The sequence below is a fragment of the Schistocerca nitens genome, chromosome 5, assembly GCF_023898315.1.
Source record: "Schistocerca nitens isolate TAMUIC-IGC-003100 chromosome 5, iqSchNite1.1, whole genome shotgun sequence".
In the NCBI taxonomy this organism is placed as follows: domain Eukaryota; kingdom Metazoa; phylum Arthropoda; class Insecta; order Orthoptera; family Acrididae; genus Schistocerca; species Schistocerca nitens.
Window position 1 is genome coordinate 508642665 of NC_064618.1, and position 22057 is coordinate 508664721.

At 37.3% G+C, this 22057-nt stretch overlaps 1 protein-coding gene and 1 long non-coding RNA gene across 3 annotated transcripts in view; one reads left to right on the top strand and one right to left on the bottom strand.

Annotated features, from left to right (window-relative positions):
- Positions 1–4231: 4231 nt before the first annotated feature.
- On the bottom strand, positions 4232–5574 carry LOC126259914 (uncharacterized). The gene is made up of 3 exons (XR_007546574.1): positions 5247–5574; positions 5078–5126; positions 4232–4396 (listed from the first exon to the last, which is right to left on the bottom strand). It is a non-coding gene; the product is annotated as an uncharacterized LOC126259914 (long non-coding RNA).
- Positions 5327–22057, top strand: part of LOC126259913 (guanylate kinase) — a 51240-nt gene continuing 34509 nt past the window's right edge. For both annotated transcript variants that reach the window (XM_049957003.1, XM_049957005.1), the window contains exons 1-2: positions 5327–5480; positions 18921–18974. The gene's annotated coding sequence lies outside the window, so the exon portion shown is untranslated. The remainder of the gene's footprint in view (positions 5481–18920; positions 18975–22057) is intronic.

Genomic DNA, 22057 nt, shown 5'->3' on the forward strand with positions numbered 1-22057 from the left:
TATTAATTTTGTAGTTGTCGGCACACACCAATTGTATTTACCGGCAATGTTTATAAAAACACTACAGACGACAGAATGCAGCAATGCTAGCGCTCCATGTGGTAACATGTCACATTGCAGTGAACGGAAGACAAGCAACTTCTTTGATCAAATCTACATCGAGGCCCTAGATTTGATCAAATATTGGACAACATTTGACAAATTTCCCTATTACACCATCAAATAGCTTTGACGAAGATATTGGACAAAGATATTTGACAAAGAAATTTGATAGTGTAATACCGGCCTTACTAAAGCCCGGTCCACACGCAACGATCTGTCTGCGCAGACATCGGCGCAGATGTCTGTACATGCAAAAGATCGCTGCAAATGTGGTGTGTTCACACGACACAAGCCCCAATCTACTACTCGCCCGCCATCTGTCGGTGTAGAAAAGAAATATCAGTAGCAAGCGACTACGCTCCCCGTAAACGTCAAAAATTTAATTCAGTTATTTTGAAATATAGAAATGGAGGAAGTTCTGTTGTGGTCTGTGTTCGCAACTTGTGTTGCAAAAAACATTCAGACCAACCGCAGGAAACAGATAAAGCGGTCAAAATGGTGTAGACAGTGGCTGCTAAAGCGAAAGCAGTTTTCTCACGTAAATTTACTGCGAGAGTTGCAGGGCGAATCTAATGACTGGCAAAATTATTTGCGGATGGATGTCGAAACTTATAATTATCTCTTAAAACTTGTAACCCCTCATATTATGAGAAAAAATACTTGTATAGAGAAGGGCAATTTCTTCTCATGAACGGCTGGCGGTAACATTAAGATTCCTAGCAACAGGAAGGAGCTACAAGGATTTGGAATTTTCAACTGCAATATCGAAACAAGAGTTCCTAGAAGTAACCAGCACAAATTTTCTAGGAACTATAATAGACAAACATTTGGCATGGGGGGAGCACATAGATGCACTGTGTAAAAAGGTAAACAAACAGATCTTCATCATGCATAAAACAGCTAAGACTGGATGATAAAGTCCTCAGATCAATGTACACTCCTGGAAATTGAAATAAGAACACAGTGAATTCATTGTCCCAGGAAGGGGAAACTTTATTGACACATTCCTGGGGTCAGATACATCACATGATCACACTGACAGAACCACAGGCACATAGACACAGGCAACAGAGCATGCACAATGTCGGCACTAGTACAGTGTATATCCACCTTTCGCAGCAATGCAGGCTGCTATTCTCCCATGGAGATGATCGTAGAGATGCTGGATGTAGTCCTGTGGAACGGCTTGCCATGCCATTTCCACCTGGCGCCTCAGTTGGACCAGCGTTCGTGCTGGACGTGCAGACCGCGTGAGACGACGCTTCATCCAGTCCCAAACATGCTCAATGGGGGACAGATCCGGAGATCTTGCTGGCCAGGGTAGTTGACTTACACCTTCTAGAGCACGTTTGGTGGCACGGGATACATGCGGACGTGCATTGTCCTGTTGGAACAGCAAGTTCCCTTGCCGGTCTAGGAATGGTAGAACGATGGGTTCGATGACGGTTTGGATGTACCGTGCACTATTCAGTGTCCCCTCGACGATCACCAGTGGTGTACGGCCAGTGTAGGAGATCGCTCCCCACACCATGATGCCGGGTGTTGGCCCTGTGTGCCTCGGTCGTATGCAGTCCTGATTGTGGCGCTCACCTGCACGGCGCCAAACACGCATACGACCATCATTGGCACCAAGGGAGAAGCGACTCTCATCGCTGAAGACGACACGTCTCCATTCGTCCCTCCATTCACGCCTATCGCGACACCACTGGAGGCGGGCTGCACGATGTTGGGGCGTGAGCGGAAGACGGCCTAACGGTGTGCGGGACCGTAGCCCAGCTTCATGGAGACGGTTGCGAATGGTCCTCGCCGATACCCCAGGAGCAACAGTGTCCCTAATTTGCTGGGAAGTGGCGGTGCGGTCCCCTACGGCACTGCGTAGGATCCTACGGTCTTGGCGTGCATCCGTGCGTCGCTGCGGTCCGGTCCCGGGTCGACGGGCACGTGCACCTTCCGCCGACCACTGGCGACAACATCGATGTACTGTGGAGACCTCACGCCCCACGTGTTGAGCAATTCGGCGGTACGTCCACCCGGCCTCCCGCATGCCCACTATACGCCCTTGCTCAAAGTCCGTCAACTGCACATACGGTTCACGTCCACGCTGTCGCGGCATGCTACCAGTGTTAAAGACTGCGATGGAGCTCCGTATGCCACGGCAAACTGGCTGACACTGACGGCGGCGGTGCACAAATGCTGCGCAGCTAGCGCCATTCGACGGCCAACACCGCGGGTCCTGGTGTGTCCGCTGTGCCTTGCGTGTGATCATTGCTTGTACAGCCCTCTCGCAGTATCCGGAGCAAGTATGGTGGGTCTGACACACCAGTGTCAATGTGTTCTTTTTTCCATTTCCAGGAGTGTATTATGGACTTGTCTTCCCAAATTTGTCTTATTCAGTTCATATATGGGGAAATGCACAAGCTGGCTACCTAAAAAGAATATTCACAATTCAGAAAAGGGCAGTGAGATGCATTGCAAAAATACCACCAAGACAGACCTCTAGGCAAGCTTTTGTACACTATAATATTATGACAGTATATTCACTGTACATATACCAAAGCATAATGGCAGTAAGGTCAAATGATAAACACCTCCTAAATAAAGATGTACACAAACATGGTACAAGAGGAAATGAAAATTACTACATGATAATCAGAAATCTAAAACTGTCTATGACTGCCCCAGAAGAAGCAGGCAAAAGGTTTTTTAATAAACTCCCCAAAATCATTAAAAAAGAAACAGATCTAAAATGTTTTAAAAATCATTTGAAACTATATCTCATAGAGAAATGTATATACAGTTTGAGTGAATACTAAGATGGTGTTGAAATACATCATTACTGAAATGTACCTTTAAAATTATCATTTCTGTATGTTGTTTGCATTTGTGTGTACATATGTGAAACATGTAAAACCTTTGTATGATTATGGACTATTTCTGTTTAATTATTTGTTTCATTTATATATAATGAAATCAAGTTTGATGTTAATAGGCTATTGTATGACACACCCAATACTCTCAGCTGGATTTTCAGCTGGAGTCCATGGGCAAAGAATAAATAAATAAATAAATAAATACCCGCAATTTTTCAATTAGAGCATTGTATGCAGCTGTCTTTTTGTCTCAGTCACTATATTCTTTACTTTAACCTTCCACAAACATGGGTGGTTTCTATATATTTCAATGAATTCACTTACAAACTCTCGAGAACATTTTAATGCCCTGTGCGCACAAATAGAAACACTAGACTGAACAAACAGCTGCTTCGCGACAGATTTGCGGCGATCTCCTGTCCACACGCTCCAACTTGTCTGCGCAGATGTGGTTTGAACCTCCAACTCCAACTTCCAGGTTTGCACACACCGCAAGTTGGTGCAAATCTTCTGTCTACACGCAACGATCTGTCTGCGCAGATGTGATGAGTGTCCAAATTTAATTTCACTTCAGGAGTAAAGACTGCTTCGATACAGTCAGTCTGTATGTTATGTAATGAGAATAATAATAATAATAATAATCTCAAAATACATAAAACTGAGATATTTAGATATAGTATGTGCCTCTACAGGGCTGAAATACTTGTTTAAATAAAAATAGCAACACTGATGAAACCCAAAAGCGAGAATGAGAAGTAATCGAGGAAATTTTAGGTCCACATTCTACTTGGGAAGGTACACAAGACTAAGAGCAAATAAAGAAATGGAAAGTATACCAATGTTTACTCACATATGGAGTAAAAACAGAGTATAATTCTGTAGGGTTATTAAAAGGATAGAACCAACCAGACTAACTACATAGGTTGTGAAATTCTATAGCAATCTCAGTAAAGCTTTAACTGAAATGATAAAATGGATTGGATCTGTTAAAGGGGACCTAAAGAAGCAGGGATAACATAACCTGCCAGCGCATAATCGTCAGCTGACCTAGCAGAGAAACCCAAGAAGACTGGAAAAACTTGACCTGATAAGCAAAAACGAGCCCATTCTTTGAGAATAAAAGTAATATGGGCACAAAAAACTGTAAGAATCTCCGAATATGCCCATTGTTCTACATCATGTGGGCCACTGGGGGGCAAGTGCACAATTATATGGGCAAGTCACTTTAAAAGGGTATATAATACACAGATTGCAGATAATCCATTGTGAAAAATTGATTTGTCTTTATTATGTACAAAACAATGAAAATATTACTGTGTAATACTTCTATCCATTTCTTCTTACTTCTGCTGTCACTCCATCAACAACAGTTCACACACTCAATGTTATTGCCCTTCAGTAGGTGTAGTGGGTATCCATCTGCACTGAAACAACCAAAAGAGCAGCAACAGAAATATTTACGACAGACGTAGGAAACACATTGTCGAACAAAGTGGCATTCTTGCGTTACTCTTCGTATAGTGCAATGCAATAGACAGATATTTGTCAGATAGTAGCATTTTTTTCGGCTCTTTCTTACAGAATCCTTTTTATGTTCTTATTTCTGCAGGCATTGCATTGAAAGTTATTTTCGGTAAATATAGCATACTTATCACAGGAAGATGTTAAAAATATAGTTTTGTATGAATGCCATGTTTAGCTATTCTTAGTTTCATAATTGTGAACATTAAATTCTAAAAATATTTGCAAAACTTGCATTTTTCCAAGCACAGGTCGACATACTGTATCAAGCTAAATAATATTGTTTCAGGGTTACAAAATACTTACTGAATCCTTTTGTTCAGTACCTATCGACAACATGTTTTCCCATTTTCAATTATCATCTCACTATAACTAAATGATGCCACAATAAACAAGCAATAGGCATGGTATTGTGCTCATGGTCGAGACATTCCGATTTTCACGTCGTGTCGCTTGCCAAAATGGGCAACAGAAATTATTTTGCAATCGGACGCAGAAAGAAAATCGTTCGTTATAAATGTCGTCGCTATGGAGATAATCTGTACATAACGTAGATATAAAGTGACGCTGGAGCAAATACTCACCTGTTGGTTCCAGGAATGAAAACAGCATTCTTCAGTGAACATGCAAATTCTAGGGAGCAGAAACACAAAATGCCAGTTTTCATAAATTTACTCTCGCTTAGTATAACTAGTATTAATTCGTCAACAAACAACGTAACGTTAACATATTAATGCAAGACGTTCGTTATACCATTCTCATCTTCGGTTTCTGTCAATGATTGGGGATGATGCATCTTCTGAAGTTTTTTATTTTTGACAATTCGAAGTATATTGCTATCTTTGCGATGTTCGTAGACAGTAAGATGTCAAGTTTCCGGTAGAAGCCGCACATAACCCCAATCCTATTAACTATAGTTACTAACTTTCCAGCGTAAAATTCTGTACCAGCCTTGGGACGCTGGGAACCGAACTGGAATTCTATTAAGTACGTTCTTATCTGAAAGAAGCATTATGTATGTTTGTAGTGGTTTGAACAGAATTTTTTTTTTGTTACTACTTATATGTATGTTCACGTCTGTTGCTTCACACCCGTTACTGTTGTTACGTGTTCTTGTAATCAGCGGTTCCAAACATGGCATTCAACTGTGAGGCGAATTAGTGTAACTCCAGCTAATGCCAAGCATTAATTCTCCATAAGCACATGAATTCGTGCAAGTGTACATTCTCAGATTTATATACTTTGGACAGTATGGTTGATACTGATGAACTGTTGCAGTTGAATTATTCGTATAATCACATAGAAACTCTTGGCTAATTTTACTATTACACCACACAGTAATGGGCTAAAAAGTTCATAGACGCTGACACAGTATACTACTAGTTTGAAAGCTGATAATAGGCTAACCGCATCGTGTAGATATTTGTTTAGTCGGTAGATGATGACAGTTCTCAGACTAAATCAGTTTCAAACAATTTTTCGTTTATTTTAATGAGATTATTGGAAATTATAGAACTGGCTTGCTAGTGTGTGTTGTTTTCACTTACGATGTAATGGCGTCTCTTTCGTAATTAATTTTGAATAAGTAAAGTTTGGAGAGTCTACCAGTCTGTATTTACATAATTTATCCCTATGTAAATAAACACCAGATTTTTTGGTATTTTTCAACGTTTATGAAGAATAGTTGTGTTTTTGAGAGTGCTTTACCGAATTGTGTTTTATTGCGATAAATGTTAGTAACTTATTACTCCAAATTTATGTAGGCACCAAAACCAGGCGTTATTTTAGTTCATTTGTGTTCATGTCGCACAGCTGTCAATAATGTGGAAGGATATTTGTAAATAAATTTTCTCAGTAACTTATAAGTGGCTAACATATTTTTTTCTGAGGAATGCCTATGGTGATGTATCTCCCTCCCAAACTACCCCTGCCATACCCTATATGATGTTTGATTTGACTCATGTTGGAGTTCGTTGTACAAAAACTGCTACATTGAATAAAGATAAAATGTAAAAAGACTGCGTTTGTGGAAATTGAGCATGTTTTATTCAGCCTTTGTCAATGAAATGGAAATACTGAGAATTCAGTTTTCGTACCTATTTCATTTGCTTGATTTAATTTCTGCTATTAAATGTCACCACCCATAGAGAACACTGTCTGTATTTATACTACAATTTCTGTTGAAGTAAAGGAAATCAGTGTGTGAAACAGAAACGTGTGTAAATAACAATACTTTCATTCACTGTTTGTAGACTTACATACCATAAGACAAATAGTGAACCCTTTTCTAAATTTTTTCATTACAAATTTCGTGTTACATGAACTATTGGTGCTAAGTTTCTTAGTTTCTAGAAACAGCCTAAAAAGTGTGTTTTTGTTTATAAACTAATATTTGTTATTACATTTGGGATAGTGCTATTTATCTTGTGCTGTTTGTAAGCTAATACTTTGTATATATTTTCGGCTCCACAGTAACAAATATTAACCAAGAATCTTATTCAGGCACTCTCCTGTATGTTATTCACATACCTAATCGAATGTCTGCATATCGACTCCTGACTATTATACAGTTTCTATACAAACGTCAGTTTCTGTGTGTTCAATCCCATGTTTTGAATTCCATACCTGGAAAGGAAAACAAAATATCTAAATGTTATATTTAGTGTTGTACTTTGCATTGGTCTCACTGTTTGTTTAGTCCATTATACTCCAAACAACAATATATGGCCCCATCATCAGACACCATGGATTATAGTGGTTAAGGCATATGACTCAGAATCAGAAGGTTGGGGCTGAAACAACCCCCCCCCCCTGCCCCTCTTAAAATTCCAATTTGGATTTTCATGGTGTCTGTAAATTGATTTTAGGGAAAATGCTGTGGCCATTCCTTCTGAAAGGACATCACCAGTTCACTTCCTTATCCTTGCTCAACCAAAACCAGTGCACTGTCGCTTATAACCTCATTGCCAACAGGATGTTTAAACCCAACACTTTATTTCCAGGCTCACGCTTTGTTTGGTTATGACATGGGTTGAAGCTTAAATTATTGTTGTTGTTATTTCTCATCTGAAATTTGCAGCGTTATATTAAACATAGTTTATTATCTTCATTATTCCACTAGATTTTGAAATTGTATTGCATTGTAGAAAATACACACATTAATTTAAGATAGTAACACCTGGCAGTGTTGGAGCTGTTTCACAAGGACTGAAATTCTGTTATGAAATATAAGGAAATGGAGTAGTCATGTCCCAGACAAGCATTTGTAATTAGCTGGAAATACCAATCTTATGCTGCCGGTGTGTTCTATATAGAAAAATAATTCAGCCCCCATTAAGATTCTCCCTGCAGGTAAAACAACTTGAAGATAAAAAAAAGTTATTAACTGTCTGATGCACTCTATTGTGTTAATCCGAAATGTACAGTACAGTTGCTAATTAGGTTAGTTTGTAATTAACCAATGAAAACCAAGAGTCATGCTCAACTACTGTCAGTTTGAACTGTTGTCTTCCAGCTAGCAGAAAATTTATGTTTACTTGTCAAACTGTTGGCTCACTCCAATGCCTGTTCTTTTGTAAATCTCGTATTTTGTAATGATACTGAATTTTTGGCTTTAATGCAAGAATCACAATAAAGTCTGCCAAAAACACCTGATCAGAAGAGATTAATGGAAATGAGATTTTGAATGCTGTTCTGTAGATTGCCTTTCACAGCAATGTTACAGCAACAGGAAATATCACGTAATAAAGCAATGTATACAGGGATAAATTTCAATCACACTGATAAGAATGATAGTTAGAAATCACATAGATTTGTGAAAAGCTCCGTAATATGAGTTCATCAGTTTTTGTTATGTGTATAGCACCTAGTTCTGGTATCAAAATTTTATCCTTAGTTAGCCGGCCGAAGTGGCCATGCGGTTAAAGGCGCTACAGTCTGGAACTGCAAGACCGCTACGGTCGCAGGTTCGAATCCTGCCTTGGGCATGGATGTTTGTGATGTCCTTAGGTTGGTTAGGTTTAACTAGTTCTAAGTTCTAGGGGACTAATGACCTCAGCAGTTGAGTCCCATAGTGCTCAGAGCCATTTTTTTTTATCCTTAATTGTTCATTTTCATGTAGGCTTACCTATAGTTATTTTTTCCAAGCACTGTTTGTGAATGAAATGTGGAAGAGTAGAAATGATAATAGTACCAAAAATACCCTCCTCCACCCATTGTGAGGTGGTTTGTGGAGTACAGATGAAGTAATATTCTGTGTTGTTATATTTTTGAGCAAATATTTGTTTACCCATGAACTATTCATTATGCAGAAACAAGCAGTAAGCATGCAGTGCACTTTTTCCACAACTAGATGCATTTAAAATCATCTCAAAGTATGTTTACCCCAGATGGGGTTTGTATTCATAACTGTAAAAATTCAAGAACAAAACGTTCATAAATATAAAGGTTATGCCAATAGCCATAGTATACATTTTTTTCTAAGGCAAGAAAATCAATAAAAACATGCATCATTGAAAATTAATCTGTCATACTATTTCGGTTGATTTTTGAAGGATCCAGTGAACCACAAATTGCAGTTTGTGATTCCTTTGTACTGTTCCCCTAAATCTTACCCTTTATAAACAAGTGGAACTTGGAAAGAAATGGGCAGATCTGTATTGCAAGCAGAATGCACTAGGATTCCAGTCACATTTGGCAATTTATTTCCTGCTCCACAGCTGACTTATGTGGTATGCACAGCTGACTTATGTGGTATGCACAGCTGACTTATGTGGTATGCACAGCTGACTTATGTGGTATGCACAGCTGACTTATGTGGTATGCACAGCTGACTTATGTGGTATGCACAGCTGACTTATGTGGTATGCACAGCTGACTTATGTGGTATCTAATGACGGATGCAATCTCCATCGGACAATGTGTTAGCAAAATCCTTGCCCTCCTTCCAGTTCCTGCGTGCTGTGCAACCTTCCTAATTTCCCGATAAGAAACACCACCGTAACTGTTTGTACTTTTTTCCTTCTTCTCCTGCCTTTTGTTACGGGAGAAAGCTTCATTTGATCTTACAATGAAGGTATTTAACAGAATGATTATGAGTGATAGATAACTTCATTGTTACACAAACAATATCGGAAATTTTGTTAGAAATTGCATCTGTTGCACAAAAGGTACAAAGCAAAGCATAAAACATGGGTAGACAGTTATTAATTGAAACAGTCTTAGCTATTAGAATGGCAGTTCTTGAAACTTCCACTAACCACTAAAAAACCACTGTCATCAGAGCTCTGTCAAGACACTTTTTTTTGCCATTTGTGAAGGATATCTATCGCACAAAAATAAGTATCTGGACACTTCTAACATAGGACCTTAACCATTGTTGCCCAATAATAATAAAGGGGGGAGGGAGCATAAAGAGAGAGTTGAATTCTGTCTTCAAATATTCCTTTACAAAGAATCAACAAGTGTTACCACTATTTGTCATATCCCCATAATGATAGGCGACATAATAATCATTGCTAGTGATGTGAAAAGCAACTGAAATCGCTATAGCTCAACAGATGTTATGCCGAATTTGGTTGTTGTTAGCTTCACTCTTCACCATGATTTACTGTATAACCACTTAGCAGTGAACATTGTCAACAAATCAGAACGGAATGCAAGCAACATTCAGTTACAAAAATGAAGCAGACTGCGTCCATAGAGTTACCACACTGTGTGTCACCTCCATTTAAAGCAAGTCTAAAATACAGGGTGTTTGAAAAAGAATAACTTGATTTAAAAACTCTGTATTTTTTTATGAAAATGAATTACAAACATTGGATAAATTGCAAAATACTTAAAAAATCTTAAAGTTTTACTATGCTATTGCAAATGATCTGTGTGTCTACCAGTGGCAGCACGTTCAACATCTAGACAAGAGCTAAATTCATCATAAACTTTACACAATGTATCTGCTTTTACAGAAGTTACGGCAGCTGTTATTCTGTTCTTCACTTCTTCTATGTGATGAGGCAAAGGGGGGATGAATACACTTTCCTTCACATATCCCCACAAGAAAAAATCGCATGGGTCATGTCTGGTGATCTTGGAGGCCATTGTTGAACATGGTGCACTGGACCCCAAGACACTGTCCTGCATTCTTGGTCTCCAAGATTGCTAGACATGACCCATACGATTTTTCTTGGGGGGATATATGAAGGAAAGTACGTTCATCTCCCATTTATCTCATCGCACAGAAGAAGTGAAGAACAGAATAACAGGCACCATAACTTCTGTAGAAGCAGATATATTGTGTAAAGTTTATGATGAATCTAGTTATGGTCTAGATGTTTTTCGTGCTGCTGCTCATTGACACATAGAGAATTTGTAATAGCATAGCTAAAACATGTTTTTATCAGTAAATATGTAGTCTTAAAATCGGGTCATTCTCTATATTCTTCATTCAAAAATAATAATCTACTGGGAACATCATGACCTTTCCAATGGAAATCATTGTGGATTCCAGAAACATTTATCACATAGATCCCAACCTGAACTCTTTATACACAATAATTTAATCGTCATAAATACAGAGAAGAGTGGTTTCCGTGTTTCTTGACTTTCAATAAGTATTTGATTCAGTAGCATACTGCTCTGACACACACACACCAAAGAAATTAGATGTTAGAGTATCGTGACAGGATTGCAATGGGATTGATTATTTCTTGATAAGCAGAACATAGCATATTATCCTTGGTGGAGAGTTGTCTAGTGACACAAAAGCATTTAAGATCTGCTGCCAGAAAAGTAATTGAAATGTACCTCAGAGCAGTGTGATAGGGTTATTCTGATCCTGTTATACATAAATTACTTGGCACATAGTATTAGTTCAACTATCGGACTTTTCAAAAATGATTCATTCATAAAGAAGTTGCCAAAAATATAAATTTTGTTAACATATACTTACCTGAGGATAAAATGTCTATCTTGTGCAAGGACTGGGTACTAGCTCTTAAAGTAGATGAAGTGATCCTTTTACATTGCAATGCATAAGAAAATGTAAGTTAATGCAGGGAAACACAGTCCTGTAATGTTTGAATATAGTATTTACAGTGTCTGCTTGATACAGTCAAGTTGATTACATAACCAGGCATAATGGTTCAAAGCAATATAAAATGGGACAAGCATGTGAGGACAGTAATAGAAAAAGCAAAAACAAATGGTCAACTTTGGTTTATTGGGAGAGTTTTAGGGATGTGTAGCTCATCTACAAAGGAGACCGCATATAGAACACTTGTGCAACCTGTTGTTGAGTATTGCTCAAGTGTTTGGGATCCCCAGCAGGTAGGATTGAAGGAAGAGATTGAAACAATACATAAACATGCTGCTAGATCTGTTACCAGTAGGTTTGATCAACAGCCAAGTGTTGTGGAGACAATTTGTGATCCCAAATGGGAATTCCTTGAGGGAAGATGGCATCGTTTTCACAAAACACTGTTGAGAAAGTTTAGAGAACAGTTGTTTACAGGTAACTGCAGAACGATTCTACATACATTTTGTGTAAGGACCACGAAGAAAAGAAGAGAGAAATTATGGCTCATACTGCCACATATAGACAGTTGTTTTTCCCTTGCCACAATTGTGAATAATTGGAAAGGAAATGTGTACTAGTGGTATTTGGTACCCTCTGCCACACACAGTATAATGGCTTTTGGAGAATGTATGTTGATGTAAATACGATTAATGGCTACACTTAGAAAAACTCAAGTCATATGGCTACCAGTAAGCAACAACGAAGTGGTACAATCATGTAGATTAAGTTGTAACAAAATGATTCACTGGATTTCATTCACTGCAGAATATTAATAAACTCTCTTAACGGAGGAATTGTGGAAAAATGCTACATCCTGCTACTTATCTGCTTGTAGAGATAGAATACTAGCAGCACACTCAGAGGTATATAAGTAATCATTCTGTCTGTAAATGAATGGGAAGAAATATATGGCCCAAAGAATATTTAAGAATATCTTCTGCTATGTGCTTTATATGGATATGCAAAGTACAGATGTAGTTGCAATGTACAGATTCTGTCATTACACACTGAGCAAATCTTTGTCATACATGGAGCAATATGTGAACATGATTATGTAAAATCATAGATTTATTCACATATAACATTCACTGTTCCAAGTTCTTGTCCAAGGTAATGAAGACAACTAATCAACTCATTTGTTTTTTTGCAGCCATACACAGCTCGGCATGTTCTGTTTTCGACAGTGAATAATTTTGTAGAAAGCATTTTCGTTAACAGAAATTCCACCGATTACGCTGTCAAAGTGGGATGTTGCCGTGAGCAATAGCTCTGTCTGTTGTGTCTCCTTTCTCCTTCAGTCAGTGCATTGCTAGTTTCACGTTGCCAAAATGTGAAACAGCTTGTTGTTTCTCACATATTCTGTTGCTCTTACGTACACCGTAAGAAAATTATGGTGATAAAAATGAAAACTATTGATAGAATCATAGTTCCATCATGAAAAAGAGAGAATTGCAGTAGTAAAGGTCTTTCATCCCCTCTCCAATGATTAAAAGTTGTTAATAGAATACAAAACTATTTTTAAACATAAATTATTATCACTTCTGATTTATCTTCCCCATATTTGCCACAGGAACTCTTAACTGAACAATACTACATATTTATGCACTCTTAACTAATAAATGTAAATCTACAATTATGTTTAATATATAAAATCATATGAAACACGCAATAAACAGCCAGTATGTAACAATATAAACTCAAAGAAAATGGTATTTTGTGAACAAGTTGACACATTCCACATCATAAGAAGAAATGGTAAACATGATTTGTAGAATAGACATGAATTCTGTAACAGAATTAAAGGAATAAGTTGTCTTATCAGTGAAGTGCTGGCAACTTAAATTTTTTGTTGTAGGCCATTTCATTTTCATTGTCAGAGACCTTGAACACCCTTTGAGGCACTGAAATCGGTTACACCATTTTGGAATGATACCTTTGTTGTAAAAACTGAGTCTAAAACTCAACACAGTTCTTGTGAAATGTATAAAGGTTGCAAGATTATTGAGTCATTACCCATTATACAAAGAATATGCAAATGTGTATAAGTGCAACACTGGTATTTAAAGAGTTTCATGGAGTGTGTGTGAGTTAAATGAGACATGTTTTAAAATAGGTGAAAGGAAGAATGTGGAATACATCATCATTACATCAGTTTTGATTTACTCATATTTCCAAATGACATCAAGATCATGTTCATTATTTAAAGTACATCCTGTTGGCAACTAATACATATTATCTAAATGCTTAGATTCTGCATATCCAAATCCCTATTGGCACTGTACTTATTATCACATTAAAACATTTTATTGTTGATATTGTCATTGAAATCAGTGACTCATTAAAACTGGGGGAATGACAACATGTACTTGGGGAAGGGGACTGTAACAAACTGTGAACCCCTCTCGCAGAGCAAAACCTTGGACCCACACTTACTGAGCATTATTTCATTAATGATAAGTTAGTTATTACTGTACACTACTGATTCAGTTCACTGTTGGTATATTTGTTTAATAATGTTAAGTTTTGACTCATTCCACACCCTTGAATCAGTCAATGGAGTACAGTGCCTAAATTATATATGTGCTCATACACAAGAGTTATCCACAAAGAAAATGGTACCTATGTACAGGAAGAGAATACACACCATTTGCTACAGACTACCATTTACTTACAACAGTCATGTTGAATATTTAGGTCTTGATGTTCCTCAGCATTTGTTCGAGTAACATCCCTCTTACTGTGTAGTCATCTGATGATTCAACCAATCCATGACTGGAATGTCATACATTGATCTGTTTGGTACTCCACCAATTTTGATTCAGTATGAGGAAAAGATTCAGAAATGCCCAATATTTGGTAAAGCACATGATAATGAACATAAGCTCAAAGAAACTGAACCTGTCAGTGCAGATGACATGCAATAGATCACATGGAAAATAAAGAGAGAAAAACAGTGAGGAAATTCTGGAGCCAGAATATCAATTGAATTTATCAGCATCATTCACAAAATAATTAGCATGTTTTTTGCACTAAGCCATTGACAGGTGTCTTAGTAAATACCACATTCAATACAAAGATCATCAACCATGAAAGGATGCAGGTGATAAAGAATAATATTCATGCAATTTACAGCTTTCACAGTGTCTTCCATAGTAATCAAAGGTGTTGGTATCGACCTGGTGAATATATCCCCAGGCTGTCACCACTGGCTTGTGGTAACTGTGAATCTGATGCCTTCTGGAAGATGGCATACCCTTGCATGATAAACTGGAAACAGGAGATGGCATATCCGCACATGATGACCTGGAAACAAGATTCATGTGATCAGACAACTCATCTTCATTATTCAATGGTTCAGAAACTATGTTCTCCTACCCACTAGAATTCTAATGGTGAAAAAGTTAGTTCAATAGTGGAATATACATGGGATGTGTGCTACAGAGCTCTGTTTGAAAAAAACTTGGATTGATCATTGTGCTACAAACAACACATTCGAGACTCTCCCAGCACTTTGTTGTGCATTTTGGTGCCACAAAATCATCTCTACACTACTTTAAGTAACAGACAAGCCTGCGATTTTTCACATTTTTTGACATCTATCACCTTGTCATATACTAATAAATTCATTGGCATTCATGCTATTGTTATAGGTATAATTGGCATCAGCATGTGTTCTTTCAGTGAGCCTCACTGTTCCCATGATACTAATCATCAGCTGATATGCTATCACAATCTGTTCTTTGTCAAAATAGCTTAAAGCAGCAGCATTTCTAATTTTCTATGCATGAAGTTGACTCGATAATTTATTTCTATCTTCGTGACATGTTTATGTTTCTTCAATACAATGTCATTCACTGTGTGTGTGTGTGTGTGTGTGTGTGTGTGTGTGTGTGTGTGTTTACTGTGTATAGGCACTGATTATGCTTGGTGGTTTTGTGGTTAATTGACAATATGTGGATCCAAATGCCTGGCATTCAGTTCTTAGTCAGAGTATATTTACCTTTCATTATCACTTCTTTCATCTCTGGCAATGTTTATTAATGTGAAACATGCTGACTTTCATCATGATTTGGAGTCCTCATTAAAATGTAGTTGCTTCTATAACTGGTTGGTTAAGTCAGTTGAAAGGCCAGATGAAGGCAAGAGCATACCACATCCTATGGGAATGTGCTTAGTAAAATACTTGTAGTGATACATCCTATTAATTGAATGAAAGGTATCATGTCCTTAAATACATATCGCAGGTTCGAATCCTGCCTCGGGCATGGATGTGTGTGATGTCCTTAGGTTAGTTAGGTTTAAATAGTTCTAAGTTCTAGGGGACTGGTGACCTCAGACATTAAGTCCCATAGTGCTCAGAGCCATTTGAACCATTTTTGACAGAGTACTCAATAAGTGGTGAGCATTCCACTGTTGGGAGGTGCTTTAAATTGTAGGTGCTGATACCAGAGATAACAATTTAGTGACTGTACGGAAGTGGATATCAGTCAGACGATCCTATCTGCTGAGTTGGGGGTAGGGCCCTATGGAGTGGGTGGTGCAGAGAAAAGAGGCTCATGAAATCTAAGAATGCAAAATGTCAGACATAATGAATGTACTGTAATTGTTAATTATCAAGTTGAATATCAGATCCGTTAAGTACGAGATGGTGGCTGTCATCATTTATCATGTATTGAATTGTAATTTTGAGTATAATATAAGAAGGTGAATTGAATCTCACTTTTTATTTATGTGGTGGAGTGAATGAGAACAAGAAATTAATTTTCGGTAGTTTTATCTACAGACTTTAAGCATGCGAAGTCTTAGCCAACTTGGAGAAGAAGGCACATGGAGTCAGGGTACAGACTAGCTGGACTGTGATTAATAATACTTAATGACACCGAATATTCAATAAGCAACATTCATTTTATAAAAAAGGAGTGTTCATGTGGCAACTTATTTGAGTGTTTGGTGCATTGGGTGAAGTACAACAAACTACCACACAGCCCAAGATGACCTGAAACACTTCACACTTTGGTGTTCAAACCAACCTTCCTATTCAGCAGCCTCCTCCTCCTCCCCTTCCTTCATGGGTTAGGTGATTTCACTTTTTCTGATGTATAAGGTCCAGCCATTTCATCCATGTTCTTCCTCTCTGTCTTGTCCCTGTAGATTTGCAGACAAGAATTTGTTTTGGAAGTCTATTTTAACACTTCGTACCTACATGTCCCTGCCATCTGTTACTTCTTGGATTTATTTTCTTGTGCACTGAATCAACTTTTAATTTATTCCTAATGTCTTCATGTCTGAAGCAATCTTCTCTAGTTCCCCCTTTAACACTGTGAAGAAATGTTTCCACAGCCTAGATCCTGCTCATATCTGTTTGCATGGGAATGCGTGTCTGAGATCCATGACCTCGTAAAACTTCATTTGTGTCACTTTTGTAGAATTTTTGTACCATATTACTAATTCTTTCCAGATTGCACTGAATTTTAGGATCTTGTTATCAATTTCATTGTCAGAATTTCATCATGTGTCACAGCTGAGACCGCGAAAGTGGGTTATGTGTTCCAATATTACATTATTTATTACAAATTTCGATCTTAAAAGTGGATGTTCCATCGAATTCTGTAACCTTTGTTATTGTTAGTGGAGATGTTTATGTTATATTTAGAAGCCAGTGAACTGAGATGATAAAAAGATCTGTAAAGTTTATCCTCTGTTTACGCAATTATTAATTCATCATCTGCCTACAGTAGAATATTAAGATATTTCTCTCTGTCAATCTTAATGCAGTAGGTGATGCCTTGTTCCCAACAAGACCTTTTATGTAGATGCTGGAAAGAGTTGGAGTCTGCTTAACTCCCTGTGTTGTTGTTAACTGATCAGACAAGTTATCTCTACCTTTGGTTATAATTGTTGGCTCTTTGTAATGAACGTTTACAGGGTTAATTAAATGTGTTGGGTAACCTCTTGTTTTCTTAATCCACGACACTAGTAGTCTGTTGGCTTTTTCAAATGATTTCTTTTTAATCTACGAAAGCTAAGTGCATCCCAAAGTTAAATTCTTTCCTTTTTCTGTCAGCTGTTTTATACTAAAAATGGCATCAATATAGGATTGTTCTTTTCTAAAACCTATTTTTTCTTCTAATAAAATAGTATCTGAGACAGGGCACAGTCCATTACTTAAGATAGTATTATAGTTTTTATAGCCTGTGTTAACTAGGCAAATTACTTTATAGTTGTTTGGGTCACTTCTGTTGCTTTTCTTAAATGTGGAGAAAATTTTAGGCAGATTCCACTCTTCAGATACTTTACCCCTAGTCCAACATATGGTAATGAGTTGTAGACTTAATTTTACCTGCTTAATTGTTGGGATGGACTTAGTTTGTATTTTCTGAAATGTATGAAGTTCTGCTCACCAGGCTACGTTTTCAGATGTGTACATTGTAACATTCCAGAGTGTGTTATACTTCATACAGCTGATTACAGTAATGGGGCTAACCAATAGTCCTTTTGATCCTGAATAGTTTTCTTGATATTATTATTATTACAATAGTGCATTTTGCAAGCTACTTTCAGTGTTCATATTATTTTGGAGACATGTACTTTTAGTTTTTAGAAGAGTACAGCTCTCAGTCTGAAATGGGACGTACTGTATATTTTAATTGGTAGTGAAACTTAATATGTTCCATGGTAACTGGCTCACTCATATTTTGAGAAACTGCTTACCTTGATATTTTAAGGACAATAATAAGGATAGGAAAGTTTGTCTGAGGATTGTAACAACAATATAATAGTCCATCAACATGTTCCAATTCTTTGAATGTTTGAAACACACAAATAAAATGCGGTAAGATACTCAATACAGGAAACATAATTTAGGAAGTAAATGGAGACTGAAGGAGGAAAAAAGTTATAGAATCTTCTGCGGATTGAGAAGTGACACGAAAATTAAGATATTGGTTTGATGAGATGGAATAGCTACAGCAGAAATTTCAAATAGAGAAATATTTCAGTTTAAGTGAAGGACTACAAATATCTTAGAATCTAAAATATCATATACATTAAATGATAAATTAAATACACAATTATCAGTTTTAAAGAAATCTGAACAAATAAGGTAATATATAACATGTTTGCTCCAAGTCACAGGTTTTATTTAAGAGAAGGAAAATAGATTAAATAAGTATATTTTGCAGATTGGTGAAGATATGTAGCAAATGTACTCTGATCTCATACAACACTATACTTCATGGTGATGATTTTATAGCCTGTATTTGTCTGAATGCTTAACCTACTTAGAGGGTGAGGATAGAGCAGCTACACAATAAATATTGGAATGCAATGCTGTATGTACATATTTTTGTTGACAGGTGAAAATCATTTAACTACATTTGGTGGGAGTATTAGTGCTGAGGTGAAATAAGGTAATGACAATTGATATTACAATATTTATTTTTAATAAGAATTTAAGCAAAGCTGAAAAGATGATTTGATATTACAAAAATTTGTAACTTCCAATTAACCACAATTCATAGAATATTTATGTTCTAGTTACTCATATAGCTTAACTCAGAACTCCAGCTAGCAAGACTACAGTACAGGTATTTGATGAAGACTGTGCAACATTTCTGTTACTTCTTTCTTATATCTAACACATGGATCACAAAAATAATACAAGAGAGATTAGAGTGATAGTGATGCAGTCTATTGTAATTCACATGAATGGGATAGGGGAGACGTGACTACGAATGATAAAATATACCATTTGTTGTGCACTGTACAATGCCTTGTGTTGAATGGACTCATGTTTGCCCCATAAACACAACACAGGAACAGTTAATGCATGAAATCAAGCAGAACAAAATTTAAACAGTTTGTAGACAGATAGTGCACAAAACCTCCACTGTAATCTTCAACTCTGTGAATATGCAGAAGGGATCTGATTACAGAAAGAAAATAATGTCAGACGTAAATTCCATTAATGCTGATCATGTGCATATTCTAAAACAGAGTGATAGTTTCTATTAAAGAGAGAGCTTTCTAAAGGTCTTCCTATATATGATGTATCGTGACAAGTACCTCATACTGCTGTTGGTTGTCTTTTAATTTGCTGAAGTGAAAGAGACATCTTTATGCTTCTGCATTTGCCCTGAGACTTCAAATTTCATCATCATGGATTTCACATAGCACACATGATTAAGCATGAGAATTTGATATACATACAATTTCCAAAGAAATCATGTGCTGACAGGTGTGAATACTATTGAACTATCAGTTCAGTAAGCCATAGTCACAAAATACTGACACAAATTATTTACAGAAAAATGAGGAAACTGGTATAAGCCAACACAAGAGAAGACCATTTTGTGTTCCAGAGAATGTGAAAACACAAGAGGCATTACTAACCCTGTGACATAGATAATATTCTGAAGAAAGACAGACCTACATTTATAGATTTAGAGGAAGCTTTCGACAGTGTTCACTTGACTACTCTTTTTGAAATATTAAAGCTTACAGAGATAAAATATAGGGAGTGAAATGTGATTACTGCTTTCGTCTAGTCTGATGAAACCTGTCCCGACTCCCACACCATTTCAATTATCCTGTGTAGCCTTCTCAGGTATCGTTGAAAGGAAAGTGTGAGTATTAGTTGAGGACAAATTGGATGAAAATCAATGTGGGTTTAGGCCTCTTAGAGGTTGTCAGGATATCAGATCTTTAGCTTACGGCAAATAATGGAGAAGTGTTAAGAGTGGAACAGGGAATTGTATCTATGCTTTATAGATCTAGAAAAAGCATATGACCGGGTTCCTAGGAGGAAGTTATTGTCTGTTCTACGAGATTATGGAACAGAAGGCGAACTTTTGCAAGCAATTAAAGATCTTTAAATAGATAGTCGGGCAGCAGTCAGAGTTAACGGTAAATTGAGTTCATGGTTCAGAGTACTTTCAGGGGTAAGACAAGGCTGCAACTTGTCTCCACTGTTGTTGATATTATTTATGGATCATCTGTTGAAAACAATAGACTGGCTGGGTGAGATTAAAATATGTGAAAACAAAATAAGCAGTCTCGCATATGCGGATGACTTAGTAGTGATGGCAGATTGGATTGAAAGTTTGCAAAGTAATATTTCAGAACGAGATCAGAATGTAAGGACTATGGTATGAAGATTAGCATCTCCAAAACGAAAGTAATGTCAGTGGGAAAGAGAGATAAACGGATTGAGTGCCAAATAGGAGGAACAAAGTTAGAACAGGTGGACGGTTTCAAGTAGGATGCATATTCTCACAGGATAGCAACATAGTGAAAGAACTGGAAGCGAGGTGTAGCAAAGCTAATGCAGTGAGCGCTCAGCTACGATCTACTCTCTTCTGCAAGAAGGAAGTCAGTACCAAGACTAAGTTACCTGTGCACCATTCAATCTTTCGACCAACTTTGTTGTATGGGAGCGAAAGCTGGGTGGATTCAGGTTACCTTATCAATAAGGTTGAGGTTACAGATATGAAAGTAGCTAGGATGATTGCAGGTACTAGTAGATGGGAACAATGGCAGGAGGGTGTCCACAATGAGGGAATCAAAGAAAAACTGGGAATGAACTCTATAGATGTAGCAGTCAGGGTGAACAGGCTTAGATGGTGGGGTCATGTTACACGCATGGGAGAAGCAAGGTTACCCAAGAGGCTCATGGGTTCAGCAGTAGAGGGTAGGAGGAGTTGGGGTAGACCAAGGGAGAAGGTACCTGGATTCGGTTAAGAATGATTTTGAAGTAATAGGCTTAACGTCTGAAGAGGCTCCAATGTTAGCACTGAATAGGGGATCATAGAGGAATTTTATAAGGGGGACTATGCTCCGGACTGAACGCTGAAAGGCATAATCACTCTTTAAATGATGGTGATGATGAGTGAAAGGTTATTCACAATTTGTAGAGAAACCAGACTGCAGTTATAAGAGTCAAAGGACACAAATGGAAAGCTGTAGTTAGGGAGTGAGACAAGATTATAGTCTATCCTCAGGATTATTCAAACTGCGAAGGAAACCAAGTGAAATTTAAAAAGGGAATTGAAGTTTAAGGAGAAGAAATAAAAACTTTTGAGGTGATTCTGGCAGACTTGTCAAAGGACTTGGAAGTGTAGCTGAAAAGAATGGATAGTGTTTGGAAAATAGTTTATAAGATAAACATCAACAAAAGTGAAACAAGGATAATAGAAAGTTGTTAAATCAAATCTGGCACTGCTGAGGCAGATCAAAGTAGGTAATGAGGTGCTAAAAGTAATCGATGAATTATCTTATTTGAGTAGCAAAATAACTAATAATGACTGAAATCACGAGGATATAAAATTTAGCCTGGTAATAACAATAAATGCATATCTGTGAAAGAGAAATTTGTTAACATAAAAAATAGGTATAAGTCGTGGCAAGTCTTTTTTTGAAGAGGTTGTCTGGAATTTAGCCTTCTACAATAGTGAAACTGTACGATAAGCAGTTTGATGATACAGAAGAATACTGA